General features: G+C 32.9%; 1 protein-coding gene across 1 annotated transcript in view; it reads right to left on the bottom strand.

The window, feature by feature from the left end:
• LOC127702969 (protein turtle homolog A-like) overlaps positions 1-13,377 on the bottom strand; it is a 143,305-nt gene that overhangs the window by 49,002 nt on the left and 80,926 nt on the right. The window lies entirely within an intron of this gene.

The following is a 13,377-nucleotide window of genomic DNA, read 5'->3' as shown; positions in this document are numbered from 1 at the left end:
CTGAAATTAACAGTTTAATATATAAATGTAATTTTAAATTACTTGATTGTTGAAAGTATCAATACATTGTTAAAACACAAAGTAACATATGTGTAAACCAAGGAACGAAAACTATGTATGAACATTGACACATTACATCATCATTCTTGGATCTCCATTAGATTTCCTTCAGGAATTAATCAATCATAAAATGAAGTTCTATTTATTACTGACTTTCACTGACATCTGAAAATATACATTCACTCTGGACTGGATGGTTGTCTCAATGGCAATCTTACCACATCTGCGCGTTTTTATAGTATTTCAAATTTAACATAAATTTCAAAAAAAAGAATTAAACGTCTGTCCGCATGAAATCTGGACATGATCCTGACAATTTAACCATAGGGGAATTAATTTACATGTAAAATGTAATAATCATCAATTCAAATACAATCTATGTAATATTTCCACTGTATAAATCGACATTAAGAGTGAGTCGGATACTTAATTTGCATGGAAAAATTCAAATTGATTGCATTACTTATAAGAGAAAGATTCAAAACCCTATAAAAAGTCCTTTTATCAATAATAGTTTAAAGCCTGATTAAATTCTCTGTTAACCAATCTTCAAAGATAACTTTCTTATTGAAATTCTAAGACTGATTACATTTCATCGCTGGACAACAATTCAAATTTTGACTTTGTTAAAAACATTATATGATCATTCTTATTATATGCAGCGTAGTATCTGCAACTGTGTTCTCTCGTCTGTTTTCGATTTTGCAATTTCCTCCTAACAACTAGTTATCCCTAATATCCTTAACTATTTCGTAATAGAAAAGCAATGAGGCTGGTGGTTTAGTTCAGTTTCGGCATATTGCACGTAATGAGAGTACAAGAAATCCTGTTTAATCTAATACTTTCTCCATCATGAATTTGTAATACATCTTCTTGTTAAGAAAATTCACTTAATCCCTTATCAGCTATTCAACTGTAAAATGACAGTGCTTCATCAATTACTGATTGGGGGGAAATTGACAAATATAATTATTATATATAGACGTTCCTTTTACAAGTTTTTTTTTTTTCAGAGAATTTTTTTCTGCCAAATTAGTTTTGACATCAGAACAAGGAAGCTTAACTCAGTAATATATAACACTTCCTCACATCTTAAGGATGTTCGCTACTCTGTTTCAAAATAACAAGCTTTTACAAAGAATGTTATAAATTGATAGTATATAAATAAAGGAATTAAAAAAGCTGAAAAAAATGAAGGGTCTGTGTGCTTGTTTTCGAGATATAAGCAATTAAAAATTTGGCGGGAAATGATTCTCTCTAGATTTTTCATACTTTTAACATTGGCACCTTTTTTCTTTCAAAAACTATGAAAAAATAACAAGGACTTTATAAGATTTTTAAAGATGGCATTTTAAACTATATGTAATCAAATTATGGAAAGAAAAGTAGGGGTTAGCGGGCGAATTTTTTAATGGAACTACATGGATAAAACTGGAGGATTCCAAATATCTGGCAAAAATTCAAAAACAAGAGGAGCGAACATCCTTAAAGGGTTAAAATACAGTGCAGTATTGTTAAATACCACAAAGTAATTCAAATGTCACCTTGCTTTTTTAATTAATTTGCTAACTGAAACAATTTTCCATTTCATTTAATTCTAATCTTTCAATTCATTTTTTTTTTTATTAAAATTAAAGAAGCAACAAAAGTGCATATAAGTAACCGAGTTGCAATCTCAAAGATTTGTAGGAAAAGAAACATATTTTTTTTGCGGGGTCATGGCTTTTCTTTGCCACAATTTCAGTCTATCAAAACTGTTGAGACCTTGACCTCAAAATCAATACCTTTTTTGAAAGCTGAACAAATGGAATAAAGGATATCATCTGGAATTTACCAATTGCTGTATTGACCCAATGATCTCCCAATTTATTTGGAGCCTTCTTCATCTCATGGGTCATTTTTGTGTAGGGTATTTGCGAAAATACAGAAACGCGAAAAAAGTAAAAATTCCTAAGCCAATGGGAATTTTTTTACTCAAAACTGATAAAAAAAACCTTTTAAACAGATATATCTGTTTTAATGACACATAATCAACATAGATAGTTAAGTTTAACATTCAAGTTATTATTATTATTTTGCTTAAGATTTTTGCCAGACTTGATAAAAAAATAGAATAACAACAGTACCGAACTCCAAGGCAAATAATGAAATTCATAAAACTTTAAATGGTGAAATTAATTAGCTATCAACCAATCAAAATCCAGGATACTCATATAAGGTGTTCCTATGAGGAGTCAACTTAAAGTTTAAGCCATTTGGCTTATTTGAAGATCTTGCCTTGCTGATCATTTTTGCTGTTCTCTCCATCTTCTATAGATTTCATACAAAAATACACACACAAAAATTGGTAAATAATTGCCATTGAAGGACTTGATTGTTGGTGATGGCTATGTTGAGTTATTGGTAGATCTTGTCTGGCTAATCTGATTTTTTGCTGTCTTTGATATAACCAAAATGGGCATGAAAGTGATGCTAATAAAACCCACATTAAACATCCTTTGCTGTCAAGCAGTCAAGCGTGCTACTGTGAGACAATGAAGGTTAAAATAAATGATTAAAAAACGTTAATAAACTTAATTTTCCAACGTAATCTTAATGGATTTATTTATATTCTATGAGAAATAAATTCTCAATCCTGGATGTTTCCATATCAGTTTCCAGTTGATTCAACAACAATTATAACCTGCTCCTGAAACTCAATTTAAAACTTTTAACAGTGAAATTAATCAGAACCATAAAAATGACAGCATTTCCAAATCAGAATTTTTTTTATGATTATGTTACATGTTAAATACAATTTAGTCCTTCACAAATACCATATCTATATTTATATGAAATAACAGGAATTAAAAACCACTCTGGAGTGATACAGTTTACCCTTTACACAACCCATTGGACTTAAATATAAAACTGCAATTATATTGCAGCAACATGCAAAATATCCCTGGTGGGATTAAAACTGATAATGCGATACATGAACAAGTTAATTTAGAAAATTGAAAATCAATAAAATTTCAAAAACTACATCATCGCTCAACAGATTTCTATCTTAATAAATCTGAAAATGATGTTTGGTGAAATGAAGCATAGAACAAGCATCGATGCATCTGAAGTCTTTGTTTTACTGTGATGAAACATTGCATGTATTAATGTTCATTAAATTCATCCAATAATCTACAATCTTTCTGGTGACACACAATAAAAAGACAAACATTGATTGCTAAAATCTCAACAAAAAGGCATAAAATGTTGTGTATTAGTGGATTTTTTATGCCAGTCCATCACAGAGAACCTATACTGCAACACGTCCTATTTGGACTTAATTATCTAGACTGATATTCCCAAATCCATTAGGGTGTAATCCTCAGTAGACAGTATTTGATTTGAAAGGTCATAAATTCAATATGGGAGGCCCCAATCTCTTAGGTTTTTCACACATTGTCAGGGGTAACCACAATTAATCCTAATTTACTTCATCTACCAATTACAGCAAACCTAGCTTTATCAACACATGGCTGACATGGGAAACATTTAAGTCATAAATCTACCATCTGAATAGGATTAACCACTGTAGTAGCCTGTAATTCAGTGGTTGCTGTTTGTTGCTTTATATCATATTTGTTTTTCTTTTATTGTTTTGTACATAAATCAGGCAGTTAGTTTACTTGTTTCAATTGTTTTATATTTGTCATTTTGGGGTCTTTTATATCTTGCTATGCATGGTGTATGGCTTTTGCTCATTGTCATGAAGGTTGAACAATGACCTATAGATTCTACCCTTTTACGCAATTTGATCTCTGGTGGATATTAATTTGAATAATATTTATACCCCCGCTTTAAAAAAGTGGGGGTATACTGTTTTACCTCTGTCTGTCCATCAGTCAGCCAGTCCGTCAGTCAGTCCATCAGTCTGTCAGTCCATCCTTCAGTCTGTCCTTCCGTCCCATGAATATTTTTCGTCGCATCTTTCTCAGGAACTACAGTACAAGGATTTCTGAAATTTGGTTTCACGGTTTATATAAGTCAGCTATACCGTGTGATGCGTTTTCAGATTCATCACTCAACAACTTCCTGTTTACCGAACACTTGTATCATTTTACACATGATAGCCAAGTTGAAAATTTTTGTCACATTTTTCTCAGGAACTACAATACAAGTATTTCTGAAATATGGTTTCAGGGTTTATATAAGTCAGCTCTACCGTGTGATGCGTTTTCAGATTCATCACTCAACATCTTCCTGTTTACCGAAATATTTGGGCGGGGGTATCATCAGTGAGCAGTAGCTCGCTGTTTCACTTGTTGTTTTTTCTGTGACATCATTCCAGCCAATCATTGTAAAAGAAATGTTAAAGTTTGCCTACATCTCATCTAAATATTAAGAAGGAAACAGATCTTTCTTGAGTTGATATGGTGTTTTTCCTTACTATTTATAGCTGAATTTAAATACTGGTACATAAATGGATCAGCAGGCTTCATGTTTAAATGATTCACTATAGAACAAAACATTAAGTTTGTATTTCTGATTGATTGATTGTTGGCATTTAATGCCTGACTTTCAGCACTTAGTAATTAGCTATCTCGTGACGGCAAGTTTTCATTAGTGGAGTTCAGTACTGCTGTAAATAAACTACTAAGACCACTCAGCCACTGATGCACCTGACGTATTTCTAGAGGTTGTTCACTGATGCACCTGACGTATTTCTAGAGGTTGTTCACTGATGTCCCTGACGTATTTCTAGAGGTTGTTCACTGATGCACCTGACGTATTTCTAGAGGTTGTTCACTGATGTCCCTGATGTATTTCTAGAGGTTGTTTACTGATGCCCCTGATGTATTTCTAGAGGTTGTTCACTGATGTCCCTGATGTATTTCTAGAGGTTGTTCACTGATGCCCCTGATGTATTTCTAGAGGTTGTTCACTGATGTCCCTGATGTATTTCTAGAGGTTGTTCACTGATGTCCCTGATGTATTTCTAGAGGTTGTTCACTGATGCCCCAGATGTATTTCTAGAGGTTGTTCACTGATGCGCCTGACGTATTTCTAGAGGTTGTTCACTGATGCACCTGACGTATTTCTAGAGGTTGTTCACTGATGCACCTGACGTATTTCTAGAGGTTGTTCACTGATGCCCCAGATGTATTTCTAGAGGTTGTTCACTGATGTCCCTGATGTATTTCTAAAGGTTGTTCACTGATGCCCCTGATGTATTCTAGAGGTTGTTCAATGATGCCCCCGATGTATTTCTAGATGTTGTTCACTGATGCCCCAGATGTATTTCTAGAGGTTGTTCACTGATGCCCCTGATGTATTCTAGAGGTTGTTCACTAATGCCCTGATGTATTCAAGAGGTTGTTCACTGATGCCCCTGATGTATTTCTAGAGGTTGTTCCCTGATGAATTCTAGAGGTTGTTCCCTGATGTATTCCAGAGGCTGTTCACTGATGCCCCTGATGTATTTTTAGAGGTTGTTTACTGATGCCCATGAAGTATTCTAGAGGTTGTTCACTGATGCCCCTGATGTATTCTAGAGGTTGTTCACTGATGCCCTTGATGTATTCTAGAGGTTGTTCGCTGATGCCCTGAGGTATTCTAGAGGTTGTTCACTCAGATACCCCTGATGTATTCTAGAGGTTGTTCACTTTGATGCCCCTGTTGTATTTCTAGAGGTTGTTCACTGATGCCCTGATGTATTCTAGAGGTTGTTCACTGATGCCCTGATGTATTCTAGAGGTTGTTCACTCAGATGCCCCTGATGTATTCTAGAAGTTGTTCACTTTGATGCCCCTGTTGTATTTCTAGAGGTTGTTCACTGATGCCCCGATGTCTTCTAGAGGTTATTCACTGATGACCTGATGTATTCTAGATGTTGTTCATTCAGATGCCCCTGATGTATTTTAGAGGTTGTTCACTGATGCCCCTGATGTATTTCTAGAGGTTGTTCCCTGATGTATTCTAGAGGCTGTTCACTGATACCCCTGATGTAGTTTTAGAGGTTGTTTACTGAAGCCCATGATGTATTCTAGAGGTTGTTCACTGATGCCCCTGATGTTTTCTAGAGGTTGTTCACTGATGCCCTTGATGTATTCTAGAGTTTGTCCACTGATGCCCCTGATGTATTTCTTGAGGTTGTTCACTGATGCTCCTGATGTATTCTAGAGGTTTGTTCACTGATGCCCCCGATGTATTCCTTGAGGTTGTTCACTGATGCCCTGATGTATTTCTAGAAGTTGTTCACTGACGCCCCTGACGTATTACTAGAGTTTGTTCACTAATGCCCCTGATGTATTTCTAGAGGTTGTTCAACTATTACTGTGAATTTTATAAATGCAGTGATTTAAATACTGCATGAATAAGTTTAATTTTACCAGAAATTAGGCACTAAATTATTCATGTACTATCATATAATATGTACTGGTACTCGGGTAACCTAAAAGTACAGCAAAGATGTATCACCTCAATAAAAGGTTACCAAATCCTCCAAATAAGCGATACTACATAACCACCTATAATTTCATAATTGCTCAAAAATCAGTAACTTAAACAACCATGGAATAGCGCAAAAAACAAAGTCTGGCAGAATATATATGAAGGGGCTGAAAGATTAATTATAAAAACATTAATAACATGTTTTGAATGACAAACAATCATTATAACACAACTTGTACCATAGAAAAAATCATGTAAATCAAACAACCTTGCACAAAACCTTCAGAATTAATTGATTGCTCTTAAGGCAGTCTGAAGGATACAACTTGAACTAGCCAGCAGATATATGAACAATTATGCCCTTCTTTTTCCTATAGATAAAGGGGAAAAATAAATTGTCTTGTTTACATTTTTCTTTAAATGAAATATCTTGTTGATTCACATTTATATTTTAATGAAAAATTGACATTAAGAATAATTACTTGTGTTTTATCCTGTATAGAAAAATCTTCAAATATGAATAAAAGACATTGATATTGTGTCAATGAAACTAAAGGTAACTTGTGACAATAAAACATAATTCTACTGAGACAATTTTAACTACCATATTGTTGTTAAAATGTTAAAGCTTTTTTTATAATTAATTATAAACAATTAATATATTAAAACATTAACTGTTGTGTTTTCATCACCAAATCAGAACGGGATTGGTAATAGAGAACCATGGGAATCACTTTGACTTGAAAGAACCAGAATCCAATAATAGTCTGATCTTACCACACTGAATTATCGAATTAAACATGATATGCTGAAGAATAATTTCATTTATCTCTTTAATTTTTTTATGAAAATGAATTATGATGCTGACATATTCAACATTCTTATAGTTATCATCAATAAATCACATTGTGCATGTGTCTTTTATATTTTAAAATCAGATTAATTTGGTGATTTACTGCTACATATAAACTCATACAACTGTTATTTACATAAGTTTTCTTGCAAAAGGCCAGGTTAATTTGCCTTTTTAAATTACCTTAACACAGATAAACCTGGGCATAATTTGGTTTTAACACCAGATATTTCTAAAACAGCTCTTCATGAATCAAAATAGAATTTTCCACTTAAGCAAGTACATTGTTTGCTATGACTAACTTACAAAAGTAGTGAAGTTTTTCAGTGCACCATAATAAGTACCAGTACCAAACCAGGACTATAAGTAGAGTGTACAACATCACTGTAGACTTGAGGTACTTATTTTTTTTGAAAGGGAACCAGTTTTGGTTCACAGAAAATAGTATTTTTGTGGATTCTTTATTCTGTGGTATTGACAGATTCTGTATTAACAATTAAACCTTTAAGAAATTTGTATTGCGTTTGACTTTTGAAATCATTTTTCAACTTTGCATTTGAAAGCAATGAAAATTAGAAAAAGAACCGAAATAAATACCAATGATTCCATAGTACAAACTAAACTTTTATCCAAGTCACATTGTACTGATAAGGTTAAACTCATAATACATATATATGGAAACTGAACACCATACACTGGTATCCCCTATTCTGTAATCTATGTTTTCTCCGTCAGCTTCTTATCTTCATTACACTGATTAAACAACTGATAGATTTTATAAAAGTTTCGATACATTTTCTTATTTTTGTTATAAATCCTGTTCATTGTCTATCAATGCTTAGTACGTGTAACTCGCAAAAACAATTTAATCAGTAGAAGTCCAGGTTGATGAGAACATTTTATTTGTACCCCATAAACTATACCCCTAAATGCATAATATTCAAACCAATATAGTAATGCTCAGTGGATTCCATCTCATTTAAACTTTATTCTTTTCCAATAGAATTCTTGTATCTTAAAGCCTTCATCTTGATTTATAATTCCCGACCTCATAACATATTCATATTTGTCTTCTTCACCTAGCGACACTATTGTTATTGACTTGTATTCGTCATGACTTCCCACTGGGGCCAGCACCGTGATGAAACTGACACGACTATGAATTTCTTGGTTGGCACATTCTTAGTCTGTCATACACGCTGTGAGACGGAATTGACGTTTGTCATATTTATTCAATAATGCAATGTGTTAGAAATTCTAGACTTCGACAATTTGTTCAATAATGTTTTAAAGAACCTAAAGAGGAAACAGTAATGAATAGGCATTAGCTTAATTTCACCATATAAAGCTGTGAAATCAACCACTTGTATCATACAATACTTTAATGAACTATTATTAAGCTAATGCCCAACTTCACATAAAAAGATAAAAGACATTTTTCAAATCTTGTCCAAATATAGAATTCATCTTTCTTCATTTAGATCTGATTGAACTTAAGTAGGGTAAGCTACACATCTGTTAATTTTTAATTGAATATTCAATTGCACTCTAGTTTATATCCAGAAAGATGTGAAAATGATTTATTGACAAAGTTTCAAAAAAATTAAATATGAAACTTTCATTTCAACGCATGATACAGTAAAGCAAGAACATACACGACATCTCTTCCAGGAGTGCCTGTCCGGGCTGTTGGATTGTGCACATAGTGGCAAAACTTCCAGAAAGTCCCTTGTATAAAAATTAGGAGATGTGGTATGATTGAGAAATGAGATAACTACCACCAAAATTCAAATGAAGTGGATGGAAGCAACCATAATAACAGCCTTGAGAAAAACCCCTACCATCATAGTCAGCTATAAGAGTCCCCGACATGAAAAATATGAAACAATTGAATTGAGAAAAACTAACAGCCTCATATATAACAAAACAATTTACGAAAAAACAATCATGACAGACGTGAACAAGCAACAACCACTGAACTACAGACTCCTGACTTGGAACCCTGGCACATAAGAATGTGGCAGGGTTAGACATGTTTGTGAGCATTCAACCCTCCCCTAACCTGGGACAGTGGTGTTACAGCACAACATAAGAACAAACTATAAAAATCAGTTAAAAAGGTACGTCTTAACTCATCAGATCGATACAAACCAGAAAACATCTAACAAAAACATAGACCAGACGTGGCAGGGTATTTATACATCCTTTAAACAACAAAAAAGACACAAAGTACAGATCTGAGAGTAAATGCAGTTGCTGCAACTGCTAGTTCAAAGCTAATAACAACTAATAAAAAAATCATGTCTATCCACAATAAAAGTTGACATGTCATTTCTTTCCTTAGTTCTTTCGATCTGAACCTACTATATATATAAGAAATCAAATAAGTGGTAAAACATGTCAACCATAATAAAATAATTTCCTTGCCATAACCAGGATGTTGTTGTCTTTATACAGTTTCTATAAGAAAAAATAGTTCAGTTATTGAACTAATCATAATTTTTAAATAAATCAAGGGTAAAAGTTGAGTCAGCAGAAATTGGCGGCCATGACGATGGACAGGATGAAATGACAAAATCCACTTGGCTGTAACAAACCAGGAAGTGTATAGTGCAGTTAAGTTTTCTCATTTGAATTGTTTTACATTTGTCATTTTGATGTCTTTTATAGCTATGTGGTATTATGTTTTACTCATTGTTGAAGGTTGTATGGTGACCTATAGTTGTTAACTTCTATGTCAGTTGGTCTTTGGTGGAGAGTTGTCTCATTGGCAATCATACCACATCTTCTCATTATTATCTAAAGATAATACTGGGAGCAGACTTATATTTTTTTTAAATTTTAGAATAATGTCCCTCTAATGAAGTCCCCTGACAACGAAGGTCACTCAGTGAACAAATTACACCTCAATGTAATATATTTATTGCATAAATTTGGTGAAGTTTTACCAAATGCATAATCAATTAACTGATAAATTGCTTTATGCCCAATTTGATGCAAAAATAGCTATGCGTACATGTTATGGCATTAGTCAGTCTGTTAATATATTTCATGAAGAAAAGAGACAATGTGTAAAGGTAGACATGATTTGAATTGCTTCCTCATTGGCATAAAAGCAATTTATTTGCATCTCAAATACGTTCTATTAAACCCACTTGCTGTATTAATTAAAAAAATCAACATTTCCTTATTATTTCAAATTCCTCAAACTGTTAACAAGATTTTCCAACATGGAAAAAAAATATTGAATAATTAAACATTTGAAAGTTAAATTTTTATGCAGATGTTTTAAGAATAAATAATAGGCTTAGTTTGGTTTGCTTCCGTGTGTGTATAAAATCTTGGTTACAAAATAAAGACAACTGGAGAATGATAGGAAATAGACAATATAAATATATTCTATACACGAATCTTACAACGATAGGCTTTAATTATAGGGAAGGCCAATAAGTCAGGATTATAAAGAAACTCTCTAGAGAGTTGTGGTACTCAAAAATACAACTAAAACACAATTTACTCAATAAAAGATCAGTTTTCTGTCACTGACAAAATATTCAGTTACCATTTCCTGGAAATTTCCTACTGAATGTGTCTGAATCCTGCTGGAATTCTACTGCCAGTTTAAGTATATCCCATAAGCATTTGATCTGTTTCCTTATAAAATTGACATGAGAAATGGAGAGACATTTGCTTATCAATCGTTTAATGAATTTGTTCCCCCTACATACCAATGAATGAATAGTCTATACAGATCTTTAAAATGAAGGATATTGATTAGACAGCAAATTAAAACACTAATTCATTTACTCCGTCATGTTTTTCTGAAGTTTTTTATACGAACAAAGATTGTATTGAGACATACAGCCATGTTTTAAATAATTGGATTTATCTTTAAAATTGCACTTTTTCAAGGATTACAGCAGAAACCATTCATGTGTTAAAACAATTTCTTGCCAAAAACCAGTAGGCCAATTCAATTTAAACTGTATCAAGATTTTTAAACTATAAGATATTATATATACCTTAGATATACAGGAGTTTCATATGCATGAATAAGCAACACCGAACTTTTAAAAAAAAGACATAGAAGATAAGATACAAAAAAAAAACTCATCAAAAATATCAGGCCTATTATTTTGCATGCCAGACACAGATTTCTTCTACATTAGACTCATCTGAGTGAGGCTCAAGTCATAACAAATGGGAGACCAAAACTGAAAATTCATAAAAGCTTGCTCCAAAACAAGCTTTGGTCATTTCGGGGCCTTTTATAGCTGACTACGCAGTATTGCTTTTACTCATTGTTGAAGGCCGTACAGTGACCTATAGTTGTTAATTTCTGCGTCATTTGGTCTCTTGAGGAGAGTTGTCTCATTGGCAATCATACCACATCTTCTTATTTTTATATTGTGATCAGGTATACCTAGGGGTAGAAAAACCATTATATTTCAGATAATTCAACATTTTATAAACAGTGAATTTTAGGGATGTCAACGAGTACTAGAGTACTCGAGTATCGCTCGGTAGTACCGAGTCTCGATTACCAAAATGATACTCGACTAATCGCTTTCTTGTTAGAATGTTGTTGCTTTCTCAAGTTTATAAACAAAAAAAATAGTTTTATTGAGAGCGCCTCCCGGGAAATTATCATACATTAATCAAAATTAATAAAAATTAAAATACAATTTGAATGTTTGCGTTTAACTGTCATTTAAAATTCCTCCAAATAGATGTACATGTAGAATATATGAACAAAAGTTATATCCAAGGCCTACACTTTTAGCTAATCTTATTCACTCTCCCATCTCTGTACCGTCAGAGCATATATTTTCATCAGCAGGATTGTTAGTTACCTAACCAATTTGAAATATCGCTACGTCTAGGAAAAAGTTGACAAGATAATATTTTTAAATCAGAACAAATTCGTTGCACCCTGTGTCGACCCTCAGAAAATGATTAATGGTATCAGTAAGTTCTAATCATCACCCCTTTGTTGATCATTAAATGTGTTTTTCTAGGTTCCCAAATACTGTTATTTGAGTAATAATTTTTCTTTAGATATTAATTAATTACTTGATTAGCTTATTCCCAGTTTACATAATTAGTACATGTATTAAATGAGCTATTGATTATGCTATAAAATTTCTTGGACTATTATCTAGTCCTCTGTAATAACGTTGAGGGTTTTACGATCGGAAGACAACGACCCACTATACATGTAGTACTACATAATAGAGTATAATTTTGTGTTTCCATTTTGTAAATGTTTTACCGAGGAAGTACTTGAGTATCGCTCAGTAAATCCAACGAGTAATTGATTAGTAAGTCTTCACCGAGTTGACATCCCTAGTAAATTTACAAAAAAATAATCAAACGGACTATGACAAATCATAAGTCGAATAAACAGATAATACCACTGCCAACAGGAGAATGAGGCCAATAGACATACAACAGTTAACACAACAATGATATAAAACTATGGACAGCAACATGAACCATAACAAAAACCAGGGGTGATCTCAGGTGCTCTTGATGGGTAAGCAGATTTAGTTCCACTTAGTGGCATCCACTGCTCATGACAAGAAAAATCAGTGACAAGTTGCATTCTGTAATGTTACAATCTATAAAAAGAAGGCAACTTTAACATTATCCATGCTCATCTGTAACACATTGATATTCCAAAATAGTCAACCATTAATCATGATGGTATCTGTAAAAAATTTTCAAAAGGATGATCTCAACTTTACCAATATTAGACTTTCCTGCAAGCAGCAACCCTCTATAAAAACAATCATGATAGGAATTTCAAACTCTGGAAATCATATCAACTAGGAGACATATAATACATATCCAGGTCTGCTGGAATGTTCAACTGCTACATAGCAATGGAAAATTCACTACTGGAAAGCTTAAGTCATCTCTAAATGATTTATTGACAAGAATTGAAAACTAGCATGAATATTGAGTTTATCTTGTAAATCTTATCTTGATTGCAGTGTGGTAGTCTTAAATTAAACATCAATTATGAATGAAAG

Source organism: Mytilus californianus, unplaced genomic scaffold, assembly GCF_021869535.1.
Source record: "Mytilus californianus isolate M0D057914Y unplaced genomic scaffold, xbMytCali1.0.p SCAF_5, whole genome shotgun sequence".
Taxonomy (NCBI): domain Eukaryota; kingdom Metazoa; phylum Mollusca; class Bivalvia; order Mytilida; family Mytilidae; genus Mytilus; species Mytilus californianus.
The sequence above is the reverse complement of the archived record's forward strand: the minus strand, read 5'-3'. Positions and strand labels throughout refer to the sequence as shown.